This window comes from Neofelis nebulosa, chromosome 8 (assembly GCF_028018385.1).
Source record: "Neofelis nebulosa isolate mNeoNeb1 chromosome 8, mNeoNeb1.pri, whole genome shotgun sequence".
Taxonomy (NCBI): Eukaryota; Metazoa; Chordata; class Mammalia; order Carnivora; family Felidae; genus Neofelis; species Neofelis nebulosa.
The window spans coordinates 101,626,173-101,649,515 of record NC_080789.1 but is presented as its reverse complement, the minus strand read 5'-3'; the positions used below and the strand labels follow the sequence as shown (position 1 = coordinate 101,649,515).

Here is a 23,343-nt window from a genome sequence, read left to right as displayed (position 1 = left end):
TGATATATTAACAACATTGAGTGGAGGGTATTTTTTTAGGATGAGGAAAAATTTGGGCATATTTACAAGTTTTGGAGAAGGAGTTAGTGTGGAGAAGAGGTTGAAATATCAAGAGGGAGGGAATAATCAATATCATAAGATTTCTGACCAGGCTGCAAGAAGTGGGGTTCAGAGTGCATGTGGAGGAATTGATAGGAGGAGGGAACTTTGTCCAGTGTAGAGGAGGACAGGGAATGAGGATATGTGTAAATGTGTGTGTGTTTGTAAATTTGGTGGTGTTTAGTTTTTTGGTAAAGATGGTCAGCTGTTGACAACAGGAGGATGAGATAGGGCTTGGAAGGTTGAATGGAGGGAGTGTGAGTAGCCATTGCCTGGAGGGGAAGGGCATGTTAGTTACAAGGACGGAGCAGTATCACCAGGCAGTGTTGAGGGTACAGTTGGTGACCATAAAGTTGAAGTACCAATCTATGCTGACATGTGAGACTGCCCGGGGGTACTCAGAGAGACCCAGTTATATGCATACAGAAGTCCATCCAGGATTGGGGTGTATCCCACACAGATGTGATTAAAGGTCAGAGAGACAGAGGATTTTATAATATCAACAAAAGAGCGACAGAAATAGTGGTAGCCTGTAGGATCTCAGATGGACAGGGAAGTCAAAGTGGAAGGAGCTAATGGCTGAAAATCAAGTGGAGAGACAGTACCTTGGGGGTCCTGAGTGCAGACCAGGCATAGTGGGAGGGATTTAGTAAGAATTGGAGGTTGTGGTCAAAGAGTTTCCATATCTGTGGGGGGGGGGGGAATAACAGAGTTGTAGTGATATTAAATGTGACAGAATGTGTGCTGTGTAAACTGTTAAACACTACACCAATGTCTGTTCACTAGGCCGTAAACTTGAAGATAGGAATCAGGTGTCAGACATTTCCTCCTACTAGCATAACGCCTAATATCTAACACATGCTTTAGTGAACCTACTGAGTGTTAGAAGGATGAGTGAATGAGCTGATTTCCCTTTAAGATTTAGGCTCTGCCAAAATCTTGAACTTCCTAGCCCAGAAAACCACAGGTCCTTCAATACTCTTCTACACAGACTAGCTGAAATCTGACAACGAGATTAAAGATCAAACTGTTCTGATAATGTCAGAGAAGCTTGTATTGGAATATATATATACAGTAGTCCCTCCCTTATCCACAGTTTCAGTCTCTGTGGTTTCATTACCTGTGGTCAACCACAGTCCGAAAATAGATGATCCTTTTTTGATGTATGCTCAGAAGGTAGCCTAACGCTACATTGCAGTGCTTATGCCATTCACGTCACTTCATCACATCCTGGAGGCATTTCATCATCTCACATCATCACAACACATTTTGTGTTGTGAGCGGGGATGGGAGAGAGCGAGAAAGAAATAAAGAGACCATGTTCACATCTTTTATTACAGTAGATTGTTATAATTGTTCTATTTTACTATTAGTGATTGCTATTAATCTCTTACTGTGCTTAATTTATAAACTAAACTTTATTATAGGTATGTATGTATAGAGAAAAACGTAGTATATATATAGGTTCAGCACTGTGTTCTCAGACATCCCCAACTGATAAGGGAGGACTACTGTATATGTGTTTATAACAAAATATAAAAAACAGTTGTTTGAAGACGTCAGAGAGTGACCAAAAGGGTAGAAACTGAAAGAGATTTAGTGCTTAAAAAAAAGGAAAACAGGGGCACCTGGGTGGCTCTGTCGGTTGAGCATCCGACTTCGGCTCAGGTCATGATCTTGCAGTCTGAGTTCGAGCCCCACGTCAGGCTCTGTGCTGACAGCTCAGAGCCTGGAGACTGTTTCAGATTCTGTGTCTCCCTCTCTCTCTCTGCTCCTCTCCCACTCACGCTCTGTCTCTGTCTCAAAAAAAAAGGTAAACATTTAAAAAATTTCTTTAAAAAGGAAAACATACTGAGTTCCATATTTATCTGACTTTGGAGGTTTTTATGATGTGCATGGGGGAGGTGGGTGGATAGAGCTCAAGAGAAATTGGCACTCTTGTTAGTGAGTCTGACTTTGGCACAGTCAGTTGAGCTGGAAATTGAAGGCAATCTCAGAAAAGAAGGAACAAGAGGAGAGCCCCCAAATCAGCAAGCTCCTTCAAATCCTTAGCTGACTGAAGAGCCTGGGTGGCTCAGTCAGTTAAGCATCCAACTCTTGGTTTCGGCTCAGGTCATGATCTCATGGTTCATGGGTTCAAGACCCACATCGGGCTCTGCGCTGACAATGCAGGGCCTGCTTGGGATTCTCTCTCTCCCTCTCTCTCTGCCTCTCTTTCTCAAAATAAATAAATAAACATTTAAAAAATGTTTTTAAATCCTTAGCTCACTCCTAAACTACGGCGTGATGCCCCAAGGAACCAATCACATGAGAACTGTCCATCCCTCGTCAAGCATAGTCTAAGACTAACCCAGGACAGACATGGGTCCCAAAATAATTCAAATGGGAAAAAAATAGTCTTTTCAACAAATGGTGCTGGGACACCTGGATATCTACATGCAAAAGAATGGAGTTTGACCCCATCTCACTCTGTGTATAAAAATTAACTCAAAGTGGGTGGGGCGTCTGGGTGGCTCAGTCAGCTGAGCCTCCAACTTCAGCTCAGGTCATGATCTCACGGTATGTGACCTCAGCCCCGCATTGGGCAGGCTCTGACCACTCAGAGCCGGAGCCTGCTTCGGATTCTGTGTCTCCCTCTCTGCCCCTCCCCTGCTCGTGCTCTGTCTCTCTCTGTCTCTCAAAAATAAATAAATGTTAAAAAATATTTTTTAAATTAACTCAAACTGGATAAAATACCTAAATGCAAGAGATAAAACTATAAAACTCTGAGAAGGAATATGGGTATAATCTATTTTAACCCTTTCGATTAGGCAATGGTTTTTTTAGACATGACAATAAAACCACAAGTAACAAAAGAAAAAAGCATAAACTGGACTTCAACAAAATTAAAAACTTTAAAAAAATAAAAACAGATTAAAAACTTTGTGCTTCAAAAGACACCATCAAGAAAGTGAAAAGACGACGTACAGAATGGGAGCGTACATTTGAAAATCATACATCTGATACATCTTTATCATACATCTTTATGTATTTAGAATACATGAAGGATTCCTATGACACAATTAAAAAAAAAAAAAAAGCAAACAACCCAGTTCAAAAATGGGTAAAGGAGGGGCACCTGGGTGGCTCAGTCGGTTGGGCATCCAACTTCAGTTCAGGTGATGATCTCGTGGTCTGTGAGTCTAAGCCCCATGTCGGGCTCTGTGCTGACAGCTCAGAGCCTGGAGCCTGCTTCGGATTCTGTGTCTCCCTCTCTCTGCCCCTCCCCTGCTCAGTCTCTCTGTTTCTAAAAAATACATAAACATTAAAAAAAAAAAAAAAAAGGGGCGCCTGGGTGGCGCAGTCGGTTAAGCCTCCGACTTCAGCCAGGTCACGATCTCGCGGTCCGTGAGTTCGAGCCCCGCGTCAGGCTCTGGGCTAATGGCTCGGAGCCTGGAGCCTGTTTCCGATTCTGTGTCTCCCTCTCTCTCTGCCCCTCCCCCGTTCATGCTTTGTCTCTCTCTGTCCCAAAAATAAATAAAAAACGTTGAAAAAAAAATTTAAAAAAAAATTAAAAAAAAAAAAAAAAAAAACCACAGTGAGATACCACCGGCTAGAATGGCTATAATTTAAAAAAGACAGGTAATAGGGGTACGTGGCTGGCTCTGTCAGAAGAACGTGTGACTTTTAATCTCAGGGTTGTGGGTTCAAGCCCCATGTGGGGTGTAGAGATTACTTAAATGAAACGTTTTTTAAAAAGGCAGATACTGGGGCGCCTGGGTGGCTCAGTCGGTTAAGCGTCCGACTTCGGCTCAGGTCATGATCTCACGGTCCGTGAGTTCGAGCCCCGCGTCGGGCTCTGTGCTGACCGCTCAGAGCCTGGAGCCTGTTTCAGATTCTATGTCTCCCTCTCTCTCTGCCCCTCCCCCGTTCATGCTCTGTCTCTCTCTGTCTCAAAAATAAAAATAAACGTTAAAAAAAAATTTTTTTAAATAAAAATAAAAAAATAAAAATAAAAACGCAGATACTGGGGCGCCTGGGTGGCTCAGTCGGTTAAGCGTCTGACTTTGCTCAGGTCACGATCTCGCGGTCCGTGAGTTCGAGCCCCGCGTCGGGCTCTGTGCTGACGGCTCAGAGCCTGGAGCCTGTTTCAGATTCAGTGTCTCCCTCTCTCTCTGCCCCTCCCCCGTTCATGCTGTGTCTCTCTCTGTCTGAAAAATAAATAAACGTTAAAAAAAAATTTTTTTTAATAAAAAGGCAGATACTAACTAGTGTTCATGTGTACTGCTAGTGAGAATGTAAAATGCAGTTACTCTGGAAAACAGTCTAACAGCTCTTAAAAAGGTTAAACATAAAATTACCACATGACCCAATAATCCTGCCTCTAGGTCTACACCCAAGAGAAATAAAAACATATGTCCATGCACAAAAAAGTTGTACAACTGGACACGAATGTTGATAACAGCATTACTCATAACAGCCCAAAAGATGAAGCAATCTAAATGTCCATCAACTGATACATAAGTAAATAAAATGTGGTTTAGCCAGGCAATGGAATATTACTTAGCAATATAAAAGAATGAAGTACAATATGAATAAACCAAGAAAACATGATGCTGAGTCAAAGAGGACTACAGTTACAGGACTACATATTGTAAGATTCCATGCATATGAAATATTAAGAGTAAGCAAATCCATAGAAACAGGAGTAGACTGGCTATGGCTTAGGGCTGGGAGGGTTTGAGGGAAAATGAGGGGAGATGGCTAAGGAGTGTGGGCATTTTTGGGGGCGCAATAATGAAAATGTTCTAAAACTGACTGCCGTGATGGTTGCATACACTGTGAATGTAGTAAAACCTACTGAATTATACATGCTAAATAAGTGAATTGTATGGTATATTAATATATCTCAAAAAACTTGTTTTTTTTAATTTTATGTGGTATAGTCATACAATGGGACATTGTTTGGCAATGAAAAGGAATGGAGTACTAATATATGGTATGGTACAACATGGATAAACCTCAGAAGCATTACACTGAATCAGAGAAGCCAGTCACAAAGGACCACATATCATATGACTCCATTTGTATGAAATACCCACAATAGGCAAAGCCAGAGAGACAGAAAGTAGATTAATGGTTGCCTAGGGCTGGGGAGATGGGGAAAATAGGGAGTGACTGCTAATGGGCACCCAGTTTCTCTGGGGGGGGGGGGGGTGACAAAAATGCTCTAAAATTATAGTGATGGTTGCACAACTCTGGGAATATGCTAAACACCATTGACTCGCACAGTTCAAATAGGTGAACTGTATGATAGTGAATTATATCTCAAAACTGTTAAAAAAAAAAAAAGACTGACCCAAAAGCACACATGTCCATATTGGCCACAGGCAAGAGAAGACCCCATAGTTCAGAGCCTACAGAGGGGTTGGGTTGACTTTCCTTGGAGTACGGGGGGTGGGGGGTGACCTAGGGTAGGATGCCTGCCCATGCCTCTGCCCTTTTGAGCACTATAGAATGGAAGCAGCACCATGGTAGTAATGTGAACAGAGGAGAGACTACCCACAGGCCCACACAAAAGACTCAAGCCCCAAGGGTTGGCAGTGAGCCATATTAATATCCCAGAGGCCTGAACATATCCGATTCAACAGTCACCCTAAACCAGTGTATCAGCACTGTTCTGGTGGCAGGGATCCATACAGGACCAGGTCTAGTCTGGAGGCATCCCCGCCCCCACCCCCCAGATGGCACTGCCAGGCTCACTGGTCCAAGGCACAGGAGGGGGACTTAAAATTCATGAGAAAGGCAATCCAAAGCACAGGGCCCCCTGAGATGGGGACCCTGGACAGCCTTGCTTCTGTCTAAGGGCAGTGCTGCATTAATGAAACACATGGCTAGGGGCACCATGGGTGTCTCAGTCCATTAAGCATCCCACTTCAGCTCAGGTCATGGTCTCACAGTTCGTGGGTTCAAGCCCACATCAGGCTTTGTGCTGACAGTTCAAAGACGAGCCTGCTTCGGATTCTGTGCGTGTGTGTGTGTGTGTGTTTGTGTCTGTCCCTCCCCCACTCTCTTTCTCTCTCAATCAATGTTAAAAAATAAAAAAATGAAAAACACATGGCTAAAAATAAATAAAAACACATGGTTAATAAAACAGCCTGGCTAAAATCGTAAAGGCTGACAACCACAAATCCTAGCATAGAAGAACTGGAAAGCTCATAAATCACTGGTGCAAGTCTGAAATGTTACAACTACTTTGGCAAACTCTCTGGGAGTCTCTTAGAAGGCTAACTATACACCTACCCTATGGCCAAGCAATTCCACTCCTAAGTATTTATTTAAGAAAAATAATAACATGTGTCCCAAACACTTTGACAGGAATGTTCGCAGGAGCTTCGACACGATTAGCCAAAAACTGAAAACAACCCACATTTCCACCAACAAGTGAACGGATAAACAAATTGTCATATACTCACATGGTAGAATACACTTAACAAAAAGAAATGGGTATAGGCAGCAACATGGGACGAATCTCAGAAACGTCATGTTGGGCAAAAGAAGTTAAGAAAAGGGGCGCCTGGGTGGCTCAGTTGATTAAGCGTCCGACTGGTGGTTTCAGCTCAGGTCATGAACTCACTATTCGTGAGTTGGACCCCCACATCAGGCTCTGTGCTGAGAGCGAGGAGCCTGCTTGGGATTCTCGTTCTCCCTCTCTCTCTCTGCCCCTCCCCTGCTAACTTGCTGTCTCTCTCTCTGTCTCAAAGTAAATTAAAAAATTAAAAAATATATATTTAAAAAAAGGAGTTAGACAAAAATAACAATTCTGTTTACATGAAATTCTAGCTAGAAACAGCGAAACTAATCTATGGTGATAAAAATTAGAACAATGGTTGTATTTCATGGGGTGGGGGAGGCATGCTGGAAATGGGCACACAAGAACTTCCCAGGGCAATGGAAATATTCCATAACTTGATTAGAATGGTATAATATGTGTGTATGTAATTGTCAAGATTCATCAAACTGCACACTTAATAGTTATGTGTTTTATTGCACATGCATTACACTTCAAAATAAGCGTCAACTTCTTTAAAACAAACAAACAAAAAATCAAGCCCTTTTCAGATGCCTCTGCATCCTGCCACACTGCATGTGTTCTCAGAAAATGCTATCAAAGTGGCACCAGGGTGGCTCAGTTGGATAAGCATCCGACTTCGGCTCAGATCATGATCTCAAGATTCGTGGGTTCGAGCCCCACGTGGGGCTCTGTGCTGATAGCTCAGAGCCTGGATCCTGCTTCCGATTCTGTGTATCCCTCTCTCTCTCTCTCTCTGCCCCTCTCCCACTCATACTTTGTCTCTCTCTCTATCTCAAAAATAAATAAACATTGAAAAAAAGAAAGAAAATGCTATCAAAGACAAAGAATGCATAATCATCATCATTGGGGCATTAAGTTGTAGGGATCCTACTGCTAACAAATCAATTAAATAGCCAGAAGTGGTTGGATTTAGCTGGCATAGGCTAAGATGCTGTGGGGCAGTCTGATACTTCATAGTGGGAGACAATTTTGGAAGAGGAACATGGTCCAGAGACCACCACCAACCATTGCAGACTTGGGAAGCAGTGCTAAGATTGGATAAGGCCTGGCTTTGGAAAGAGAACCCCTAGCTGGGTAACAGCTTGGGGGGAAGTGGTACAAAGTATCAAAGGGGATCTGTTCTGGTAGGCAAGAGCTCTACCGGGTGGACTCACCTGAGAGCAGGATTCTCAGTTGCTGTGTGTTCAAGCAGTACGGACAAAGGCAAGCATGACTGGGCTTTCATGACAATCATAGGCTCAGTGAGGCTCTCCAAGGAGCGCCCAGCCTCTGCAGCCCCTCCTCCCACGCCCAGGCCTTCACCTAGCACACCTGCAGCTCCAACCCAGCACTCTGGCACGAACTTGACATCACCAAGGCCGGGAGCTGGACTGAGAACTGAGTCTCTACTTCATTTTCTAGTCTCTGACTCTGCCTCGCATCCAAAATTTGCTACTGAAGCAAAGCCTCTTACTTGGACTGTGTCCTGAAAACCAAAATCACAGCTCCAGCCAGTCCTTTCAAGTCCTGCCCTGAATCAGAACCAGCAGCAGTAGTTGTAGTGATAGTCTTGGTGTGGGGGTAGTTCTATTGCCATAACAGGACTAGTAATTTGAGTAGCAGTGGTAGTTAATGCTGTAGTGGTTAGGGGCGCCTGGGTGGCGCAGTCGGTTAAGCGTCCGACTTCAGCCAGGTCACCATCTCGCAGTCCGTGAGTTCGAGCCCCGCGTCAGGCTCTGAGCTGATGGCTTGGAGCCTGTTTCCGATTCTGTGTCTCCCTCTCTCTCTGACCCTCCCCCATTCATGCTCTGTCTCTCTCTGTCCCAAAAATAAATAAAAAACGTTGAAAAAAATTAAAAAAAAAAATGCTGTAGTGGTTAACATTTAATGACGCTTAACTGTATGCCAAGCCCTGTGCTGAATGTTAAATGCTTTATCGTATCTAATCCTAACAGATACCCCCATCTTACCAGGGAGGAGATCGAAACTCTTTGTAAAATACTCTGTTATAACTTTATGTGTTGTTGTTGCATAAGTGAGACATATTCATTTTAGGAAAAACTCGGAAGATTCAGGTTAGCAAAATATATATAAAATAAAAGTCACCCATCATCACATCTCTTTAAGTTAATCACTACTCTGCCCTACCAGGTATAAATTCCTCAGTCTCTTTATAAAAACAATATCATGCAGTATGTAGCTAAATCTGCTCATTTCATTCAATAAAGTACTGAGCCGTTTTCCTTATTAATATAGTTTTTAAAACATAATTTTAATAGCTATTTTATATTCTATTACTTATTATTATTAATATGTTAATTACAGAGAAAGAGCGCACATGAGGAGGGGAGAAGGGTAGAAAGGGAGAAAGAGAGAATCCTAAGCAGTCTCCATGCTCAGTGTGAGCCCAATGCGACACTTGATCCCATGACCCTGGGATCATGACCTGAGCTGAAATCAAGAGTTGGACACTCAACCGACTGAGACACCCAGGGGCCCTGATAGTCTATCGTTTTTAATACAATACACTTACCCAATCTCTTATTGTTGGACATTTAGATTTTGTCCTTTTGTTAATGTTTTGTTGTTATAAAAAAATTTTTACAGAACATCCTTATACGTTGAACACATCTTCATTTGTTTCCTTAGGATAGATTCCTAGCACTGGAGTTGCTGAGTTAAAGAGCGTGGGCATTTTTAAGGCTTTGAAGTCAGACAGCCCTGACCTTGAATCCTCCTCAGGGCCTGGTCTGTGGCCTGAGGCAAAGCGCTTCTGGGTCCTGAGTCTGTGTCCTGTGCTCCTTCTTCTCCTGTTTGCTCCTTATCACATTTCACTGTTCCTATTCTTCGAAGATCTCGCCCTCTTCCTGGATTGCAAACCCCGCAGTCAAGGCCTGTGTGTCTTCCTCACTGTGTGTTCACCAGCATCCAGCCCAGAGCTCACAGTCTAAGCAGAGACAATTTGGTGCTGCAGAAAGGTCAATGGTCTGGAAGGAAGACGCCCAGGTCTCATTCCCAGCAGTCCTACTCCAAGCTATGGTCCTGGACAAAGCCCTCGTTACCTGTCGGGTCTCATCACCTCTCACTCTATACTTTTACACTAGCAATGCTGAGCCAATGCTTCGCAGAACTAATCGTTCTCAAGACACTCCTGCTCTTCTACATTTCTATGCCTTCGCCTGCATCGCAGAACTGGAGGCCCATACTGTGCCTTTGTGCAAAATAAAAAAAGACGTCTCTTCCTCTCAGTGGAGTGCAGGCTGGATTTTAGGCCTCCCTCCTCCCTTGGCCTGGCACCATATTGCATTGACCAACCAGGATACCATTGCTGAAGCTTGGAACAAACACAGCTAGGCCACCTAGCAAACCTCCATTCATCCATCGAGTTGTAAATTCAAATGCTACCTCCTCTGTAAAGTCATCTTACTGTAGCAGATGTATTGGATTTGTTGTTGTTGTTGTTGTTGTTGTTGTTGTTGTTGTTTTGGTAAGCTTCCTCTGCTTTTTGAATAGCCTCCATTAAAATGATTAATCTTATTGGATTATGGCCATTTACCTATATACCTCTCTAACCCAGTAGATTATCCTCAGTGTTTTTCCTCTTTTATTCCTCATGCAAAGTCCAATTCCTGACACACAGGAAGTGATTAATAAGCTTGAATGAATGACATTTTATATCTCTGGTCCTCATGTTGCTTGTCTGAGAATAAAGGGATCAGAATAACAGATGCCTGAAGTTCCTGCCAACTCTAAAATCCTCTTTTCCAGGGCACCTGGGTGGCTCAGTCAGTTAAGCATCCCCCTCTTGATGTTGGCTCAGGTCGCGATCTCATGGTTCGTGAGTTCAAGTCCCAAGTGGGGCTCCGTGCTGACAGTGTGGAGCCTGCTTAGGATTCTCTCTCTCCCTTTCTCTCTGCCCCTCCCCTACGTGGTCTCTCTCTCTCTCTCTCTCTCTCTGTGTCTCTCTCTCTGTCTCTCTCTCTGTCTCTCTCTCAAAATAATTAATTTTTTAATGTTTATTTCTTTTTGAGAGAGAGAGGAAGAGAGTAGGCGAAGAGCAGGGAGAGAGGGAGACACAGAATCTGAAGTGGGCTCCTGGCCCTGGGCTGTCACCACAGAGCCCGACGCAGGACTTGAACCCTGAACTGGGAGATAATGACCTGAGTCGAAGTTGGACACAACTGACTGAGCCACCCAGGAGCCTCTCAAAATAATTAAATAAACATTAGAAGGAAAAAAAAAAAAAAGAATTGCCTTAGGAGACCCTTCCAGAAAGTGGTTTGCCTTTTACCTCATTATGTAAATCATCTATTTCCGTCACTAGTCTTTCTCAGACATTTTCACAAAAGGAACATCTGTTTCTCAACACAAGACAGCTCCTTATACATCTTGAAGCTAATGATGTTACTTCTCTTGTGAGAAGAAATTTTACCATGTCCTTTCTCTGTCTCCAGATGTCTCGTCCTTACGTGGACATTGTTAATCTCTGAAGGACAGCACATCATTTGAGGGCATAAAGCCTCTGAAATACTAACAGAGGCAGCCGTCTAGAGGTTTTACAAACCGTAGGCATTCCTGGATCCCAAAGGGTTCACTAACTCCCTGAAATTCTATTCACAATATTGTATGCTTGTGCATTTTCTGAAGGAAGATCCACCTCTTTCTTCAGATCCTCAGAGGAGCCCCCTTGACCCCAAAAGAGCTAAGAGCCACTGGTCTGCAGCCTGGGCTAAAATAGGCTGGAAAGTACAGGGGCTTTTAAGATCACATAATACTCTGGCACATTCTTTGGAATTTTATTAAAGACAGAATCCTTAACAACTACAGACTGGAGTCTTTGGAACTAAGCCCCTCCCCTCTTATCAGTTGACTTCACTTAGGGGCTTCCCCAAATCCCTAGGACTCACTGAACCCAGCCTGCACTGCAGACACAGAAAAGCTTTGGGGGAGATGTCAAATGACTGACACCTCCACCCTTGTGTTTTAATAGTAATGGCCTTGGGGCCAGAAGATTGGGTTCCTGTGAGGGCATGGGACCCTCTGAAGATCAGAATCACTATTCCACCACAAGGTGGCACTCAAAGCCCAGACAGATGGGGCAACAAGCATCTTTTCTCGGCTCAGTAGGACTCAAGAGCAGTTCCCCAGGCACTGAGCCAAAACTTGAGCTCCTGGTTATACAGTTGGTCCACAAAGCCCTTCTACCCACACCCAGTGTCTTGCAGGGGACCTTGTTGTTCTTTTTAATGCAAAGTCTGTGTGTGGTTCTTGCTGACTTCAGTCCCTTCCCTAGAGGTGACCCCGATGAAGATCCTGGTCCTGGATATACATAGTGCACACACTTCTGCTCTCCATGTCCTGCCTGGAGTCACTCCTGGGGCTCCGAAGGAACTGAACCCAGTGCTTGAAGTCCTTAGTATGATTTCCAGGTTATGAACCCAGCCCTGTAGGTTGTGCAGATGGGATGTCATTCAAACATCTCTATAGTAGTGACCCACTCAGACAAGAATAAGGAAAGGATCAATATTTACTTAGGCCAAAGGGAAGAATTACCAAGAGTAGCTGCAGCTTGAGTGGGGATCCCACACTGCCATGTACTCTAGTGAGGGTGCAGTTTGGATACAGAAGACAGGAAGCAAATCTAAGCCCATCCGAAGAGTATGAGCTTAGACAAAATCAAAAATATTACATTTATAAATGGAGTTGAAAACATTTAAGTCGAGAAGACTCACCTAGATCGTTTGCAAGCCCTAGGTCTGGCATCCTAACCTCAAGTCTCTGGCAAATAGACAACTTTAGCCATCTTGAGATAGTAATCACAGATCATGGTCATACATCATCCACGGGAGATAGGAAAACTGCTCCCTTAAGTGGAGAGATGTCCTTTGAACTCCAAGAAGGTTTGGAACTAACAAGGTGGCTTTGTGCTATGTCAGCTTAGCTATGATGAAGCCATATTTTTTGGATGACTCAAGGTTAGAATTGGCCACAAGACAACCGTGCATGAGGTCGGAAAGGCAGAAAGGCAGAATTGAAGCAGCAGCCATGATGCTGTAAAGGTCAGCTTGGAGTGCTAGGACTGCTGCAGCTTATGTATCTCGTTGCTACTCTTCTGGTTCACTTTGTGGGCACGGGTAGCAGCCAGTCCCACAGGGCCTCCAGCTCCTGTCAGATCTCTTCCATCTAACTTCCTTCAGGTTCTAACTCCATGTATGCAACACCAGGTCCCTGTGCAGACATCCCAGACCATCAGGGTTGGGGTGGTGAGGGACAGATACAGATTCCACTTGGCCCTTGCCCTCCCCAACTTCACATCCAATATTTCTTCCCCACTGACCTGTGATGATTTCAGGCCCACCACAGATGCAGAGGTAACAGACATCCATAGATCCGTCACCAGTTCCTTATTCCATGTCACCCATAGTGGTTTTTCTTCTCAGGACAAACCTTCACTGATACAAATCAAAAGTGGGGCGCCTGGGTGGCTCAGTCGGTTGGGGAGTGGACTTTGGCTCAGGTCACCATCTCACAGCTCAAGAGTTCGAACCCCACGTCGGGCTCTGTGCTGACAGCTGAGAGCCTGGAGCCTGCTTTGGATTCTGTGTCTCCCTCTCTCTCTGCCCCTCCCTAACTCATGTTCTGTCTCTCTCTCTCTCTCTCTCTCAAAAATAAACATTAAAAAAAATTTTCTTAAAAATCAAAAGTGATGCAGCAAATCAAACTCATGCTAAGTTTCAAATAAGTTTGAATCATTGGGAAAAATCTATGTATATTTTGTATTTAAAGCTTTGGTAATGCTTGGGGCACCTGGGTGGCTCAGTCGGTTGTGCGTCCAACCTCAGCTCAGGTCATGATCTCACAGTCTGTGAGTTCGAGCCCCGCATCAGGCTCTGTGCTGACAGCTCAGAGCCTGGAGCCTGCTTCCGATTCTATGTCTCCCTCTTTCTCTGCCCCTCCCCTGCTCATGCTCTGTCTCTCTCTGTCTCAAAAATAAATAAAAACATAAAAAAAAAATTTTTTTTAACTTTGGTAATGCTTAAAAGAATTTAACATAGTAGTGTTATAAGATTAGCCTCATTATTTTATTAAAAACGTGGAATTGATATGTAGAATCTAAAAAACAAAACTAACAGAACAAAACAAAACCCAGACTCATTGTTACAGAGAATAGATGGGTGGTGGCCAGTGGGGAGAGGGTTGGGGGGGAGAACAAAATGGGTGAAGGGGGCCAAGAAGTACAAACTTTCAGTTTTAAACTAAGTCATTGGGACATGATGTAAAACATAAGAAATATAATGAATAATATTGTATTAATTTTGTATGGCAACAGATGGTAAGGAGATTTATTGAAGTGATCATTCCATAATATATACAAAGGTTGAATCCTATGTTGTACACCTGAAATACCTAATAATGTTGTATGTCAATTATACTTCAAAATAAATAAATAAAAAACAAACAAACAAATAAATGGAAAGAATCAGAGGAGAAAATACAATTTGTAAGTGATAATAAAAATCTGAAATAAAAAAAAACGTGTACTGATTTTCGATTAGTGATTCTAAGTTCAAGCATGTAAAAGGCGTTACTATAAACATAATTAGCATGTTTGAGGGAACTTATGATTCACTATGCCTAAACATTTATTAGACTTACAAAAACCATTTAAGTATTTAGGAAGTTTTTTCTTGTAGGGTCAATACGCTTATCCCGTCATGCATCTAAGCACTCAAAAAGAAAACCAGATATTTGAGATTTAGATATGTAATTTAAAATATTTAAAACATTCAGTGGGCTATCGTTGTAAGTGAAATTGTTCATGGAATTTAGACTGTTCAGTTTAAGTTAATCAAATGTTAATGTTAAAAAAGTGAAGATTATTGGAGGGATTCTAGGGAGATGGTAGCATAGGAAGCACCAGAAACCTGGCTCCTCTCCTAGACAACATCTGCACTGGCAGAATCTGTCTCATGTAGCTGTTTTGGAGTCTGTTGAAGGCCTTCAACTTCCAGGGAAAGACTTGGATGGTAAATTATGGTTAATTTTGGTCAATTTCAGCTACCATCACAGTAGCAACTATCCATTCCCTGTCCCCAGCCACATGACAGGCAGCTGTGCACATGTTCTTGGAGCAGGTTGCACACAGCTTGGGGGAGCTGGGCCAGGCAAAAAAGACACCATCTTATAAATATCAGCAATCTATGCTCTGATAGCTAACTGCTGCTTCTGGTCAGAGAGGTGCAGATAAAGAGGCAGGAGGCTCTGTTTGTGCAACTCCCCCAGTTGTTGCAAGGTGCTCCCTCTGTGGATGAAATTTTGTCAAGGGGACTTAAAAGGCTAGTGCCCTTCCTGCCTTAATTTTTCACTTTTTTCCCCTTTCAGGAGCCAGACACTAACAACTAGCACATTTAAAAACAACTGCATATTTGGGGAAAACTGGAAAGTGACAATGTATGCCCAGGGAAAGGCTCAGAAAAGATCTGAGAAAACTTTAAGTTTATATCTCAGGCTGATACTCAGTGCAGAGAAAGCTAACAACAATAAAAAAAAAAAAAAAAGACCCTGAGGAAAGGAGAGAATCTGATTTCCAGAGTTAACCACATTATTAGATTCATATATCCAATGTTCAACCAAAAAAAAATCACAAGACATATAAAGACACAGCAAAGTATAGCCCATTCCAAAAAAATTGATCAACAGAAAATATCTCTGAAAAAGACCTAATGGAAGATAAAATGCTCAAAGAACTAATGGAAGCTGTGGAGAAAGTCAAGAAAACATAGTGTTGAATAAAATGGAAATTTCAACAAAGAGATAGAAAACTTGAAAAGAAACCATGAAGAAATTCTGGAGCTGAAAAGTACAATAACTGAAATGAAAATGTCACTAGAGGGATTCAAAGGCAGATCTTAGTAGGCAGAAAAAAGAATCCATGAACTTGAAGATAAAGCAATAGAAATTATCAGGTCTGAGGAATAGGGGGAAAAAATGATGTCTTGTAGGACAACAACAAGAGGATCAACATATGCATCAAAGGGGTCCAGAAGGCCAAGGGGGAGAGAGAAAGGGGAAGAAAGAATATTTAAGGAAATAATGGCTGGAAACTTTTAAAAAGCAAAAACAAAAAGAATCTTGAAAGCAGTGAGAGAGAAGCAAATCATCCCATAAAGGGGGTGCTCAATGAAATTATCAGCAGATTTCTCATCAGAAACTTTGGAGGCCAGAAGGCAATGGGCCAATACCTTCAAAGTACTAAAAGAAAAAAAAAATCAACAAAGAATACTATATCCAACAAAACTATCCTTCAAAAGTAAGAGAGAAATTAAGACATTCCTATGTAAACAAAAGCTGAGGGGCTTCATGACCACTAGACCTGCCCTGAAAGACAGGGAGTCCGGCAAGGTGAAATGAAAGGACACTAGACAGAAACTCAAAGCTGTGTAGAGAAATGAAGATCTCAATAAGGGTAAATACATGGGCAATTATAAAAGTTAGTATTATAAGAGTGGTCTATAGCTTCACTTTTCGTTTTAATTTAAGAGATCAATACATTTAAAGAAAAAAGCAACTATTAGTGGAAAGGCTAGTATTACTTAAACTTCAGGTTTGTGACTTTAAATATTGTTTTCTAGGGGCACCTGGGTGGCTCAGTCGGTTAAGCATCTGACTTCAGCTCAGGTCATGATCTCACAGTCCATGAGTTTGAGCCCCGCATCAGGCTCTGTGCTGACATCTCAGAGCCTGGAGCCTGCTTCAGATTCTGTGTCTCCCTCTCTCTCTGCCCCTCCCCTGCTCATGCTCTGTCTCTGTCTCAAAAATAAATGAAAACATAAATAAATAAATAAATAAATAAATAAATATTGTTTTCTTCATAATATAAGAAACTAATGCAGTTAAAAAAATTACTAGTTTAGGGGCACCTGGGTGGCTTAGTCGGTTAAGCATCTGACTTTGGCTCAGATCATGATCTCATGGCTCATGAGTCCGAGCCCCAAAATAAATAAATAAACTTAAAATAAAAATTAGTTTATGTTTCGGGGTACACAATGTATAAAAAGTGACAACAACAACTGAAAGGGGACGGAGATGAGCTGTAAAGGAGTAGAGTTTTTGTATGCTATTTAAAATGGTATAAGTTCAAACCAAAGTGTTATAACTTTAGGATGTTAAATACAAGCTTCATTTCACCACAGTATTTCATCATTTCACTAAATATTTCACTGTATAAAAATCAACTAAGCATATGGGCGCACGGGTGGCTCAGTTGGTTAAGCATCCAACTTTGGCTCAGGTCATGATCTTGTGGTTTGTGGGTTCAAGCCCTGCATCAGGCTCTTTGCTGACAGCTCAGAGCCCGGAGCCTGCTTCTGATTCTGTGTCTCCCTCTCTCTCTGCTCCTCTCCCCACTGTGCTCTGTCTGTCTCTCTGTCTTGGAAATAAATGAACGTTAAAAAAAATTTTTTTTTAATCAACTAAGCACAAAAAAAGAAAAATTCAGGAAATAAGGTACAAAAAAGCTATAAGGCATATAGAAAGCATATAGGGCAATGACAAAAGAAACCCCTCCTTATGAGTAATTACTTTAAAAGTAAATGGATTAAAGTCTCCAATGAAAAGACAGAGATTGGCAGAATGGCTGAAAATACATGATCCTACTCAATGTTGTCTATAACAGAATCACTTGAGATCCAAACACACAAACAGATTGAAAGTGAAAGAATGGAAAAAGATATTTCATGCAAATAAGTAACCAAAAGAGAACAAGAATGGCTATGCTAACATCAGACAAAACAGACTTTTAGCCAAAAAAAAAGGTTACAAAAGACAAAGGTTAATATATATTAATAAAAAGTTCAATATTTCAAGAAGATATGACAATTATAAACATTTATACACCTAATGACAGATGATCAAAATATAAGAAGCAAAAACTGACAGAACTGAAGGGAGAAATAGACCATTCTACAATGATAGTTGGAGACTTCAAAATCCCACTCACAGTAATGGGTAGAACAACCAGAGAGTAAGGAAGCAGAAATTTACACAACACAATACACCAACTAGAACTAACAGACATGTATAGAACACCCTACCCAATAACAAGCATACACATTCTTCTCAAGTGTACATGGAGCATTCTCCAGGATAGACCATATATTAGGTTACGCATTAAGTCTCAATAGATTTTTTAAAAATTTTTTAATGTTTATTTATTTTTGAGAGAGACAGAGACAGAGACAGAGTGTAGGTGGGGGAGGGGCAGAGAAAGAGGAATACCCAGAATCCGAAGCAGGCTCCAGGCTCTGAGCTGTCAGCACAGAGCCTGACGTGGGGCTCAAACTCACAGACTGTGAGATCATGACCTGAGCTGAAGTCAGATGCTCAACGAACTGAGTCACCCAGGTGCCCCAGTCTCAATAGATTTTAAAAAGTAGATATCATACAAATTATCTTTTCTGACTATAATGAGATGAAGTTAGAAATTAATAACAAAAGGAAAACTGAAAAATTCACAAAATTATGGAAATTAAGCAATACACTATTAAACAACAAATAGATCAAAAAAGAAATCACAAGTGCAATTAGAAAATACTTAGACACAAATGCAAATAAAAACACAACAGGGGAGGCTGGGTGGCTCAGTTGGTTAAGTGTCTGACTCTTAGTTTTGGCTCAGGTCATGATCCCATGGTTCACGACTCCACATCAGGCTTTGTGCTGACAGTGCAGAGCCTGCTTGGGATTCTCTCCCTCTCTCCCTCTCCCTCTCTCTGACCCTCCCCTGCTCATTCTCTCTCTCTCTCTCTCTCTCTCTCTCTCAGTAAACAAGTAAACTTCAAAAAAAAACACAACATACCAAAACTTTGGTTTTTGGTGTGTGTGTGTGTGTGTGTGTGTGTGTGTTGATTTAAATTTTTCTTTAGGAGAGGGAATATCACACTTCTACTCAATTAAGAGAAACATTTTTAGAGTCTAGATGATATATATATACATATATATATGTATATGTACATATATATATATGTACATATACATATATATCATGCCATGAATTCATAGGTAATGGGTTCCAGCAGCTAAGTGTGCTTCTCTGGGTGGAGCAGGCTGGTACTTCAGTTGAACCCAAGTACGTTTCTCTTTGACTTCCTTCCTTTTCTAATCATTTTCCTTCACATGCTTCAGGAAGCTATCTCAGCTCTTAGAGTGCTTAATATTTAAGCTCAACACGTAGATTAAAATTCTCCTGGCAAGAATCACACCCTTAGCATGTTTGTTTACAACAATGCCAACAGCATGCTGGGCAACACTGTAGACTCTTCCAGTTTGCCATGGTAACATCCGTGGGGCATTCCCTTTTGAATAGTACCCGTTCCCTTGATGTCTACAATATCACCTTTCTTGTAGATTCACATGCTTGTGGCCAAAGGAACAACTCTGTTTTCTAAAATGCCTAGAGAATGTATAGCAAGTGCCTCCTCTTTCTCTTTGTTTTGGTCATTCTGGCAAATTACCAGAAGATGGTGGTTCTAGCCAAAAGGTTCATACCAAAACTTGGGGGTGCAATGAATGTGGTACTATGGGGTAAATTAATAGCTGTAAATCCTCACGTTAAAAAGAAAATAAGATGGGGTGCCTGAGTGGCTCAGTCAGTTGCGCATCCGACTTTGGCTCAGGTCATGATCTTGCATTTGCAAGTTCGAGCCCCACATTGGGCTCTGTGCTGACAGCTCAGAGCTTTGAACCTACTTCAGATTCTGTCTCCCTCTCTCTCTGCCCCTCCCTTGCTCACACTCTGTCTCTCAAAAAATAAAATAAAACATTTAAAATTTTTTAAAATAAGAAAATAAGAAAAATCTGAAATCAACAACCCAGCTTTACAACTTAACTAACTAGAAAAAGGGGAAAAGGGGCACCTGGATGGCTCAGTCAGTTAAGCGTCCAACTCTTGATTTCGGCTCAGATCATGATCTCATGGTTTGTGCTGACAGCGTGGAACCTACTTGAGATTCTCTCTCTGCCCCTCCCCTGTTCTGTCTCTTTCTTTCTCTCAAAATAAGTAAATAAACTTAAAAAAAAAAAAAAAGAACAAACTAAACCCAAAGCTAGCAAAAGGGAGGAAATAACAAAGATTAGAGCAGAGATAAACTAAATAGGAAATAGAAAAACAATAGAGAAAATCAATGAAACCAAAACTTGTTTTTTTCAAAAAGACTGACAAAATTGACAAACATTAGTTAGATGGACTACAAGAAAAAGAACACTCAACTACTAAAATCAGAAATGAAAGTGGAGCATTACTACCTATTTGACAAGGGGAAAAAGGCTTATAAGAGAGTACTATGGGGGCGCCTGGGTGGCTCAGTCGGTTAAGCGTCCAACTTCAGCTCAGGTCACGATCTCACAGTCCGTGAGTTTGAGCCCCGAGTCGGGCTCTGGGCTGATGGCTCAGAGCCTGGAGCCTGCTTCCGATTCTGTGTCTCCCTGTCTCTCTGCCCCTCCCCCGTTCATGGTCTGTCTCTCTGTCTCAAAAATAAATAAACGTTAAAAAAATAAAATTAAGGGGCGCCTGGGTGGCTCAGTCAGTTAAGCGGCCGACTTCGGCTCAGGTCATGATCTCACGGTCCGTGGGTTCGAGCCCCGCGTCAGGCTCTGTGCTGAAAGCTCAGAGCCTGGAGCCTGTTTCCGATTCTGTGTCTCCCTCTCTCTGACCCTCCCCCATTCATGCTCTGTCTCTCTCTGTCTCAAAAATAAATAAATGTTAAAAAAAAATTTTTTTTAAATTAAAAAAAAAAGAGAGTACTATGAACAATTGTACACTAACAAGTTGGATTACCTAGATGAAAGGAACAAATTCTTAGAAACACAAGACATATCCAAAACTAGAATATCTGAATAGACCTATAACTAGTAAGAAGATTGAATCTGTAGTCAAAAATCTCCCAACAGGGTACCAGGCTGGCTTAGTTGGTAGAGTGTGCAACTCTTGATCTTGGGGTTGTGAGTTCAAGCCCCACATTCGGTGTAGAGATTGCTTGAAAATAAAATCTTAAAAAAAAATCTCCCAATAAAGAAAAGCCCTGAACCTGGTGACTTCACTGATTAATTTTACCAAACATTTAAAGAAGAATTAATACCAATCCTTCTCAATTTGTTTTTTAATTTAAGAGGAGGGACTTTTTTTTTTTTTAAGATTTTATTTTTTTAAGATTTATTTTGTGTGTTATCTCTACACCCAACGTAGGGCTGGAACTCACAACTCCAAGATCCAGAGTCACATGCTCTACTGACTGAGCCAGCCAGGTGCCCTAATGAGGAAACACTTCTTAACTCATTCTATGAGGCCAATATTACCCAGACACCAAAGCCAAAGACATTACAAGAAAAGATAACTACAGACCAATATCCCTTATGAACACTGATGCAAAAAAAAAAAAAATCTCAACAAAATGCTAGCAAATAAAATTCAGTATATTAAAAGGATTATAAGGGCACCTGGGTGGCTCAGTTGACTGAACATCCAACTCTTGATTTAGGCTCAGGTCATGATCTCACAGTTTATGAGGTCAAACCCCATGTAAGGGTCTGCACTGACAGCAGAGAGCCTGATTGGGATTCTCTCTCTCCTTCCCTCTGTCTTTCTCTTTCTCTCTCTCTCTCAAAATAAATGAATAAATAAACTTTAACAAAAAGGATTATACACCATGATATAATCTTACCATACACCATAATCTTCTAGGTGATACACCATAAGGTGTATATACCTTAATCTTCTTAATCTTCAGACACACCATACACCAATCTTAATCTTCAGATACACCATAATCTTCTAGGTGAGATTTATTCCTAGAATGCAAAGTTGATTCAACATATGAAAATCAATCAATGTAATATGCCACACATCAACAGAATGAAGAGGGAAAAAAGACACATGATCATCTCAATTAATACAGAAGAAACATTTGACAAAAATCAATACACTTTCATGATAAAAATACCCCCCCCCAAAAAAAAGAATAGAAAGGAACTACCTCAATGTAATAAAGTCCATATATGAAAAGCCCACAAAAATACCATACTCAATGGTGACTCAAAGTTTGTCCTCTACAATAAGAAATTACCTAAAGAATGCCCACTTTCACCACTTATATTCCACACAGTACTGGAAGTTTTAGCCAGAGCAATTAGGCAAGAAAAAGAAATAAACAGTATCCAAATTGGAAAAAATAAGTAAAATCATCTTTGTTTGCAGATGACATGATCTTATATGTAGACAACCCTAAAAATTACATACACACAAAGTTGTTAAAACTAATGAACTCAGTAAAGTAGCAGGATACAAAGTCAACACACAAAAACCACTTGCATTTCTATGCACAAATGATGACCAATCTAAAAAACCAAGTTACAAAACCTATTTAATTTACAATAGCTTCAAAAAGAATAAAATATTAAGGAATTAACTTAACCAAGGAGGTAAAAGACTTGTACAATAAAAACTACAAAACATTGCTGAAAGAAATTAAAGACATAAATAAATGAAAACACATTCCATGTTTGTGGATTGGATGACTTAATATTGTTAAAATATCAATATTACACAAGGTGATCTATAGATTCAATGGAATCCCTATCAAAATCCCAATGATATTTTTTGCAGAAATAGGAAAACCCACACTAAAATATATATGAAATCTCGAGACCCAAATAGCAAAAACAATCTTGAAAAAGAACAAACTGGAGAACTCACACTTGCTGATTTCAAAACTTACTACAAAGCTAAAGTAATCAAAACAGTGTGGTATTGGCATAAAGACAAACATAGACCAATGGAACAGAATAGACAGCTCAGAAATAAACCTTTGTACATACGTTTTTTTTTTTTTTCAAATGATTTTGACAAGGGTGCCAAGACCATTCAATGGGGAGAGAACAGTCTTTTCTACAAATGGTGCAGGGAAAACTGGATGTCCACATGCAAAAGAACAAAGTTAGACCCTCACCTGTTAACTCAAAATGGATCAAGGACCTACATGTAAGACCTAAAACAATAAAAATCTTCGAAGAAAACACAGGAAGAAAGCTTCACAACACTGGTTTGGCAATGATTTCTTAGATATGACATCAAAGGCATAGGTAATAAAAGAAAAATATACTGAAAGTCATATGGTCACAAAAAGACAAATACTGTATGATTCCACTTACATGAGGTACTTAGAATAGACAAAATTATAAAGACAAAAAGTAGAATGGTGGTTGCCAAGGGTTGGGAGTAAGGGAGAATGGAGAGCTTTTGTTTAATGGATATAGAGTTACAGTTTTAAAAGATGAAAAAGGTTATAAAGATGATAATAGATGGTAATAGTTGCACAACAATGTAAATGTATTTAATACCACTGAACTGTATACTTAATGGTTAAGATGGTGAATTTTGTTATGTGTACTTTACCACAATAAAAACGTGCTCCCATGGGGCGCCTGGGTGGCTCAGTCGGTTGGGCGTCCGACTTCGGCTCAGGTCATGATCTCACGGTCCGTGAGTTCGAGCCCCGCGTGGGGCTCTGTGCTGACAGCTCAGAGCCTGGAGCCTGTTTCGGATTCTGTGTCTCCCTCTCTCTCTGACCCTCCCCTGTTCATGCTGTCTCTCCCTGTCTCAAAAATAAATAAATGTTAAAAAAAAAATTTTTTTTTAA

General features: G+C 41.1%; 1 long non-coding RNA gene across 1 annotated transcript in view; it reads right to left on the bottom strand.

Moving 5' to 3' along the window:
- Positions 1-23,343, bottom strand: part of LOC131520134 (uncharacterized) — a 31,825-nt gene that overhangs the window by 4,821 nt on the left and 3,661 nt on the right. The window contains exons 3-4 of the long non-coding RNA XR_009265940.1: positions 21,370-21,496; positions 1,220-1,899 (exon numbers count right to left, since the gene is read on the bottom strand). This is a non-coding gene — a long non-coding RNA (uncharacterized LOC131520134). The remainder of the gene's footprint in view (positions 1-1,219; positions 1,900-21,369; positions 21,497-23,343) is intronic.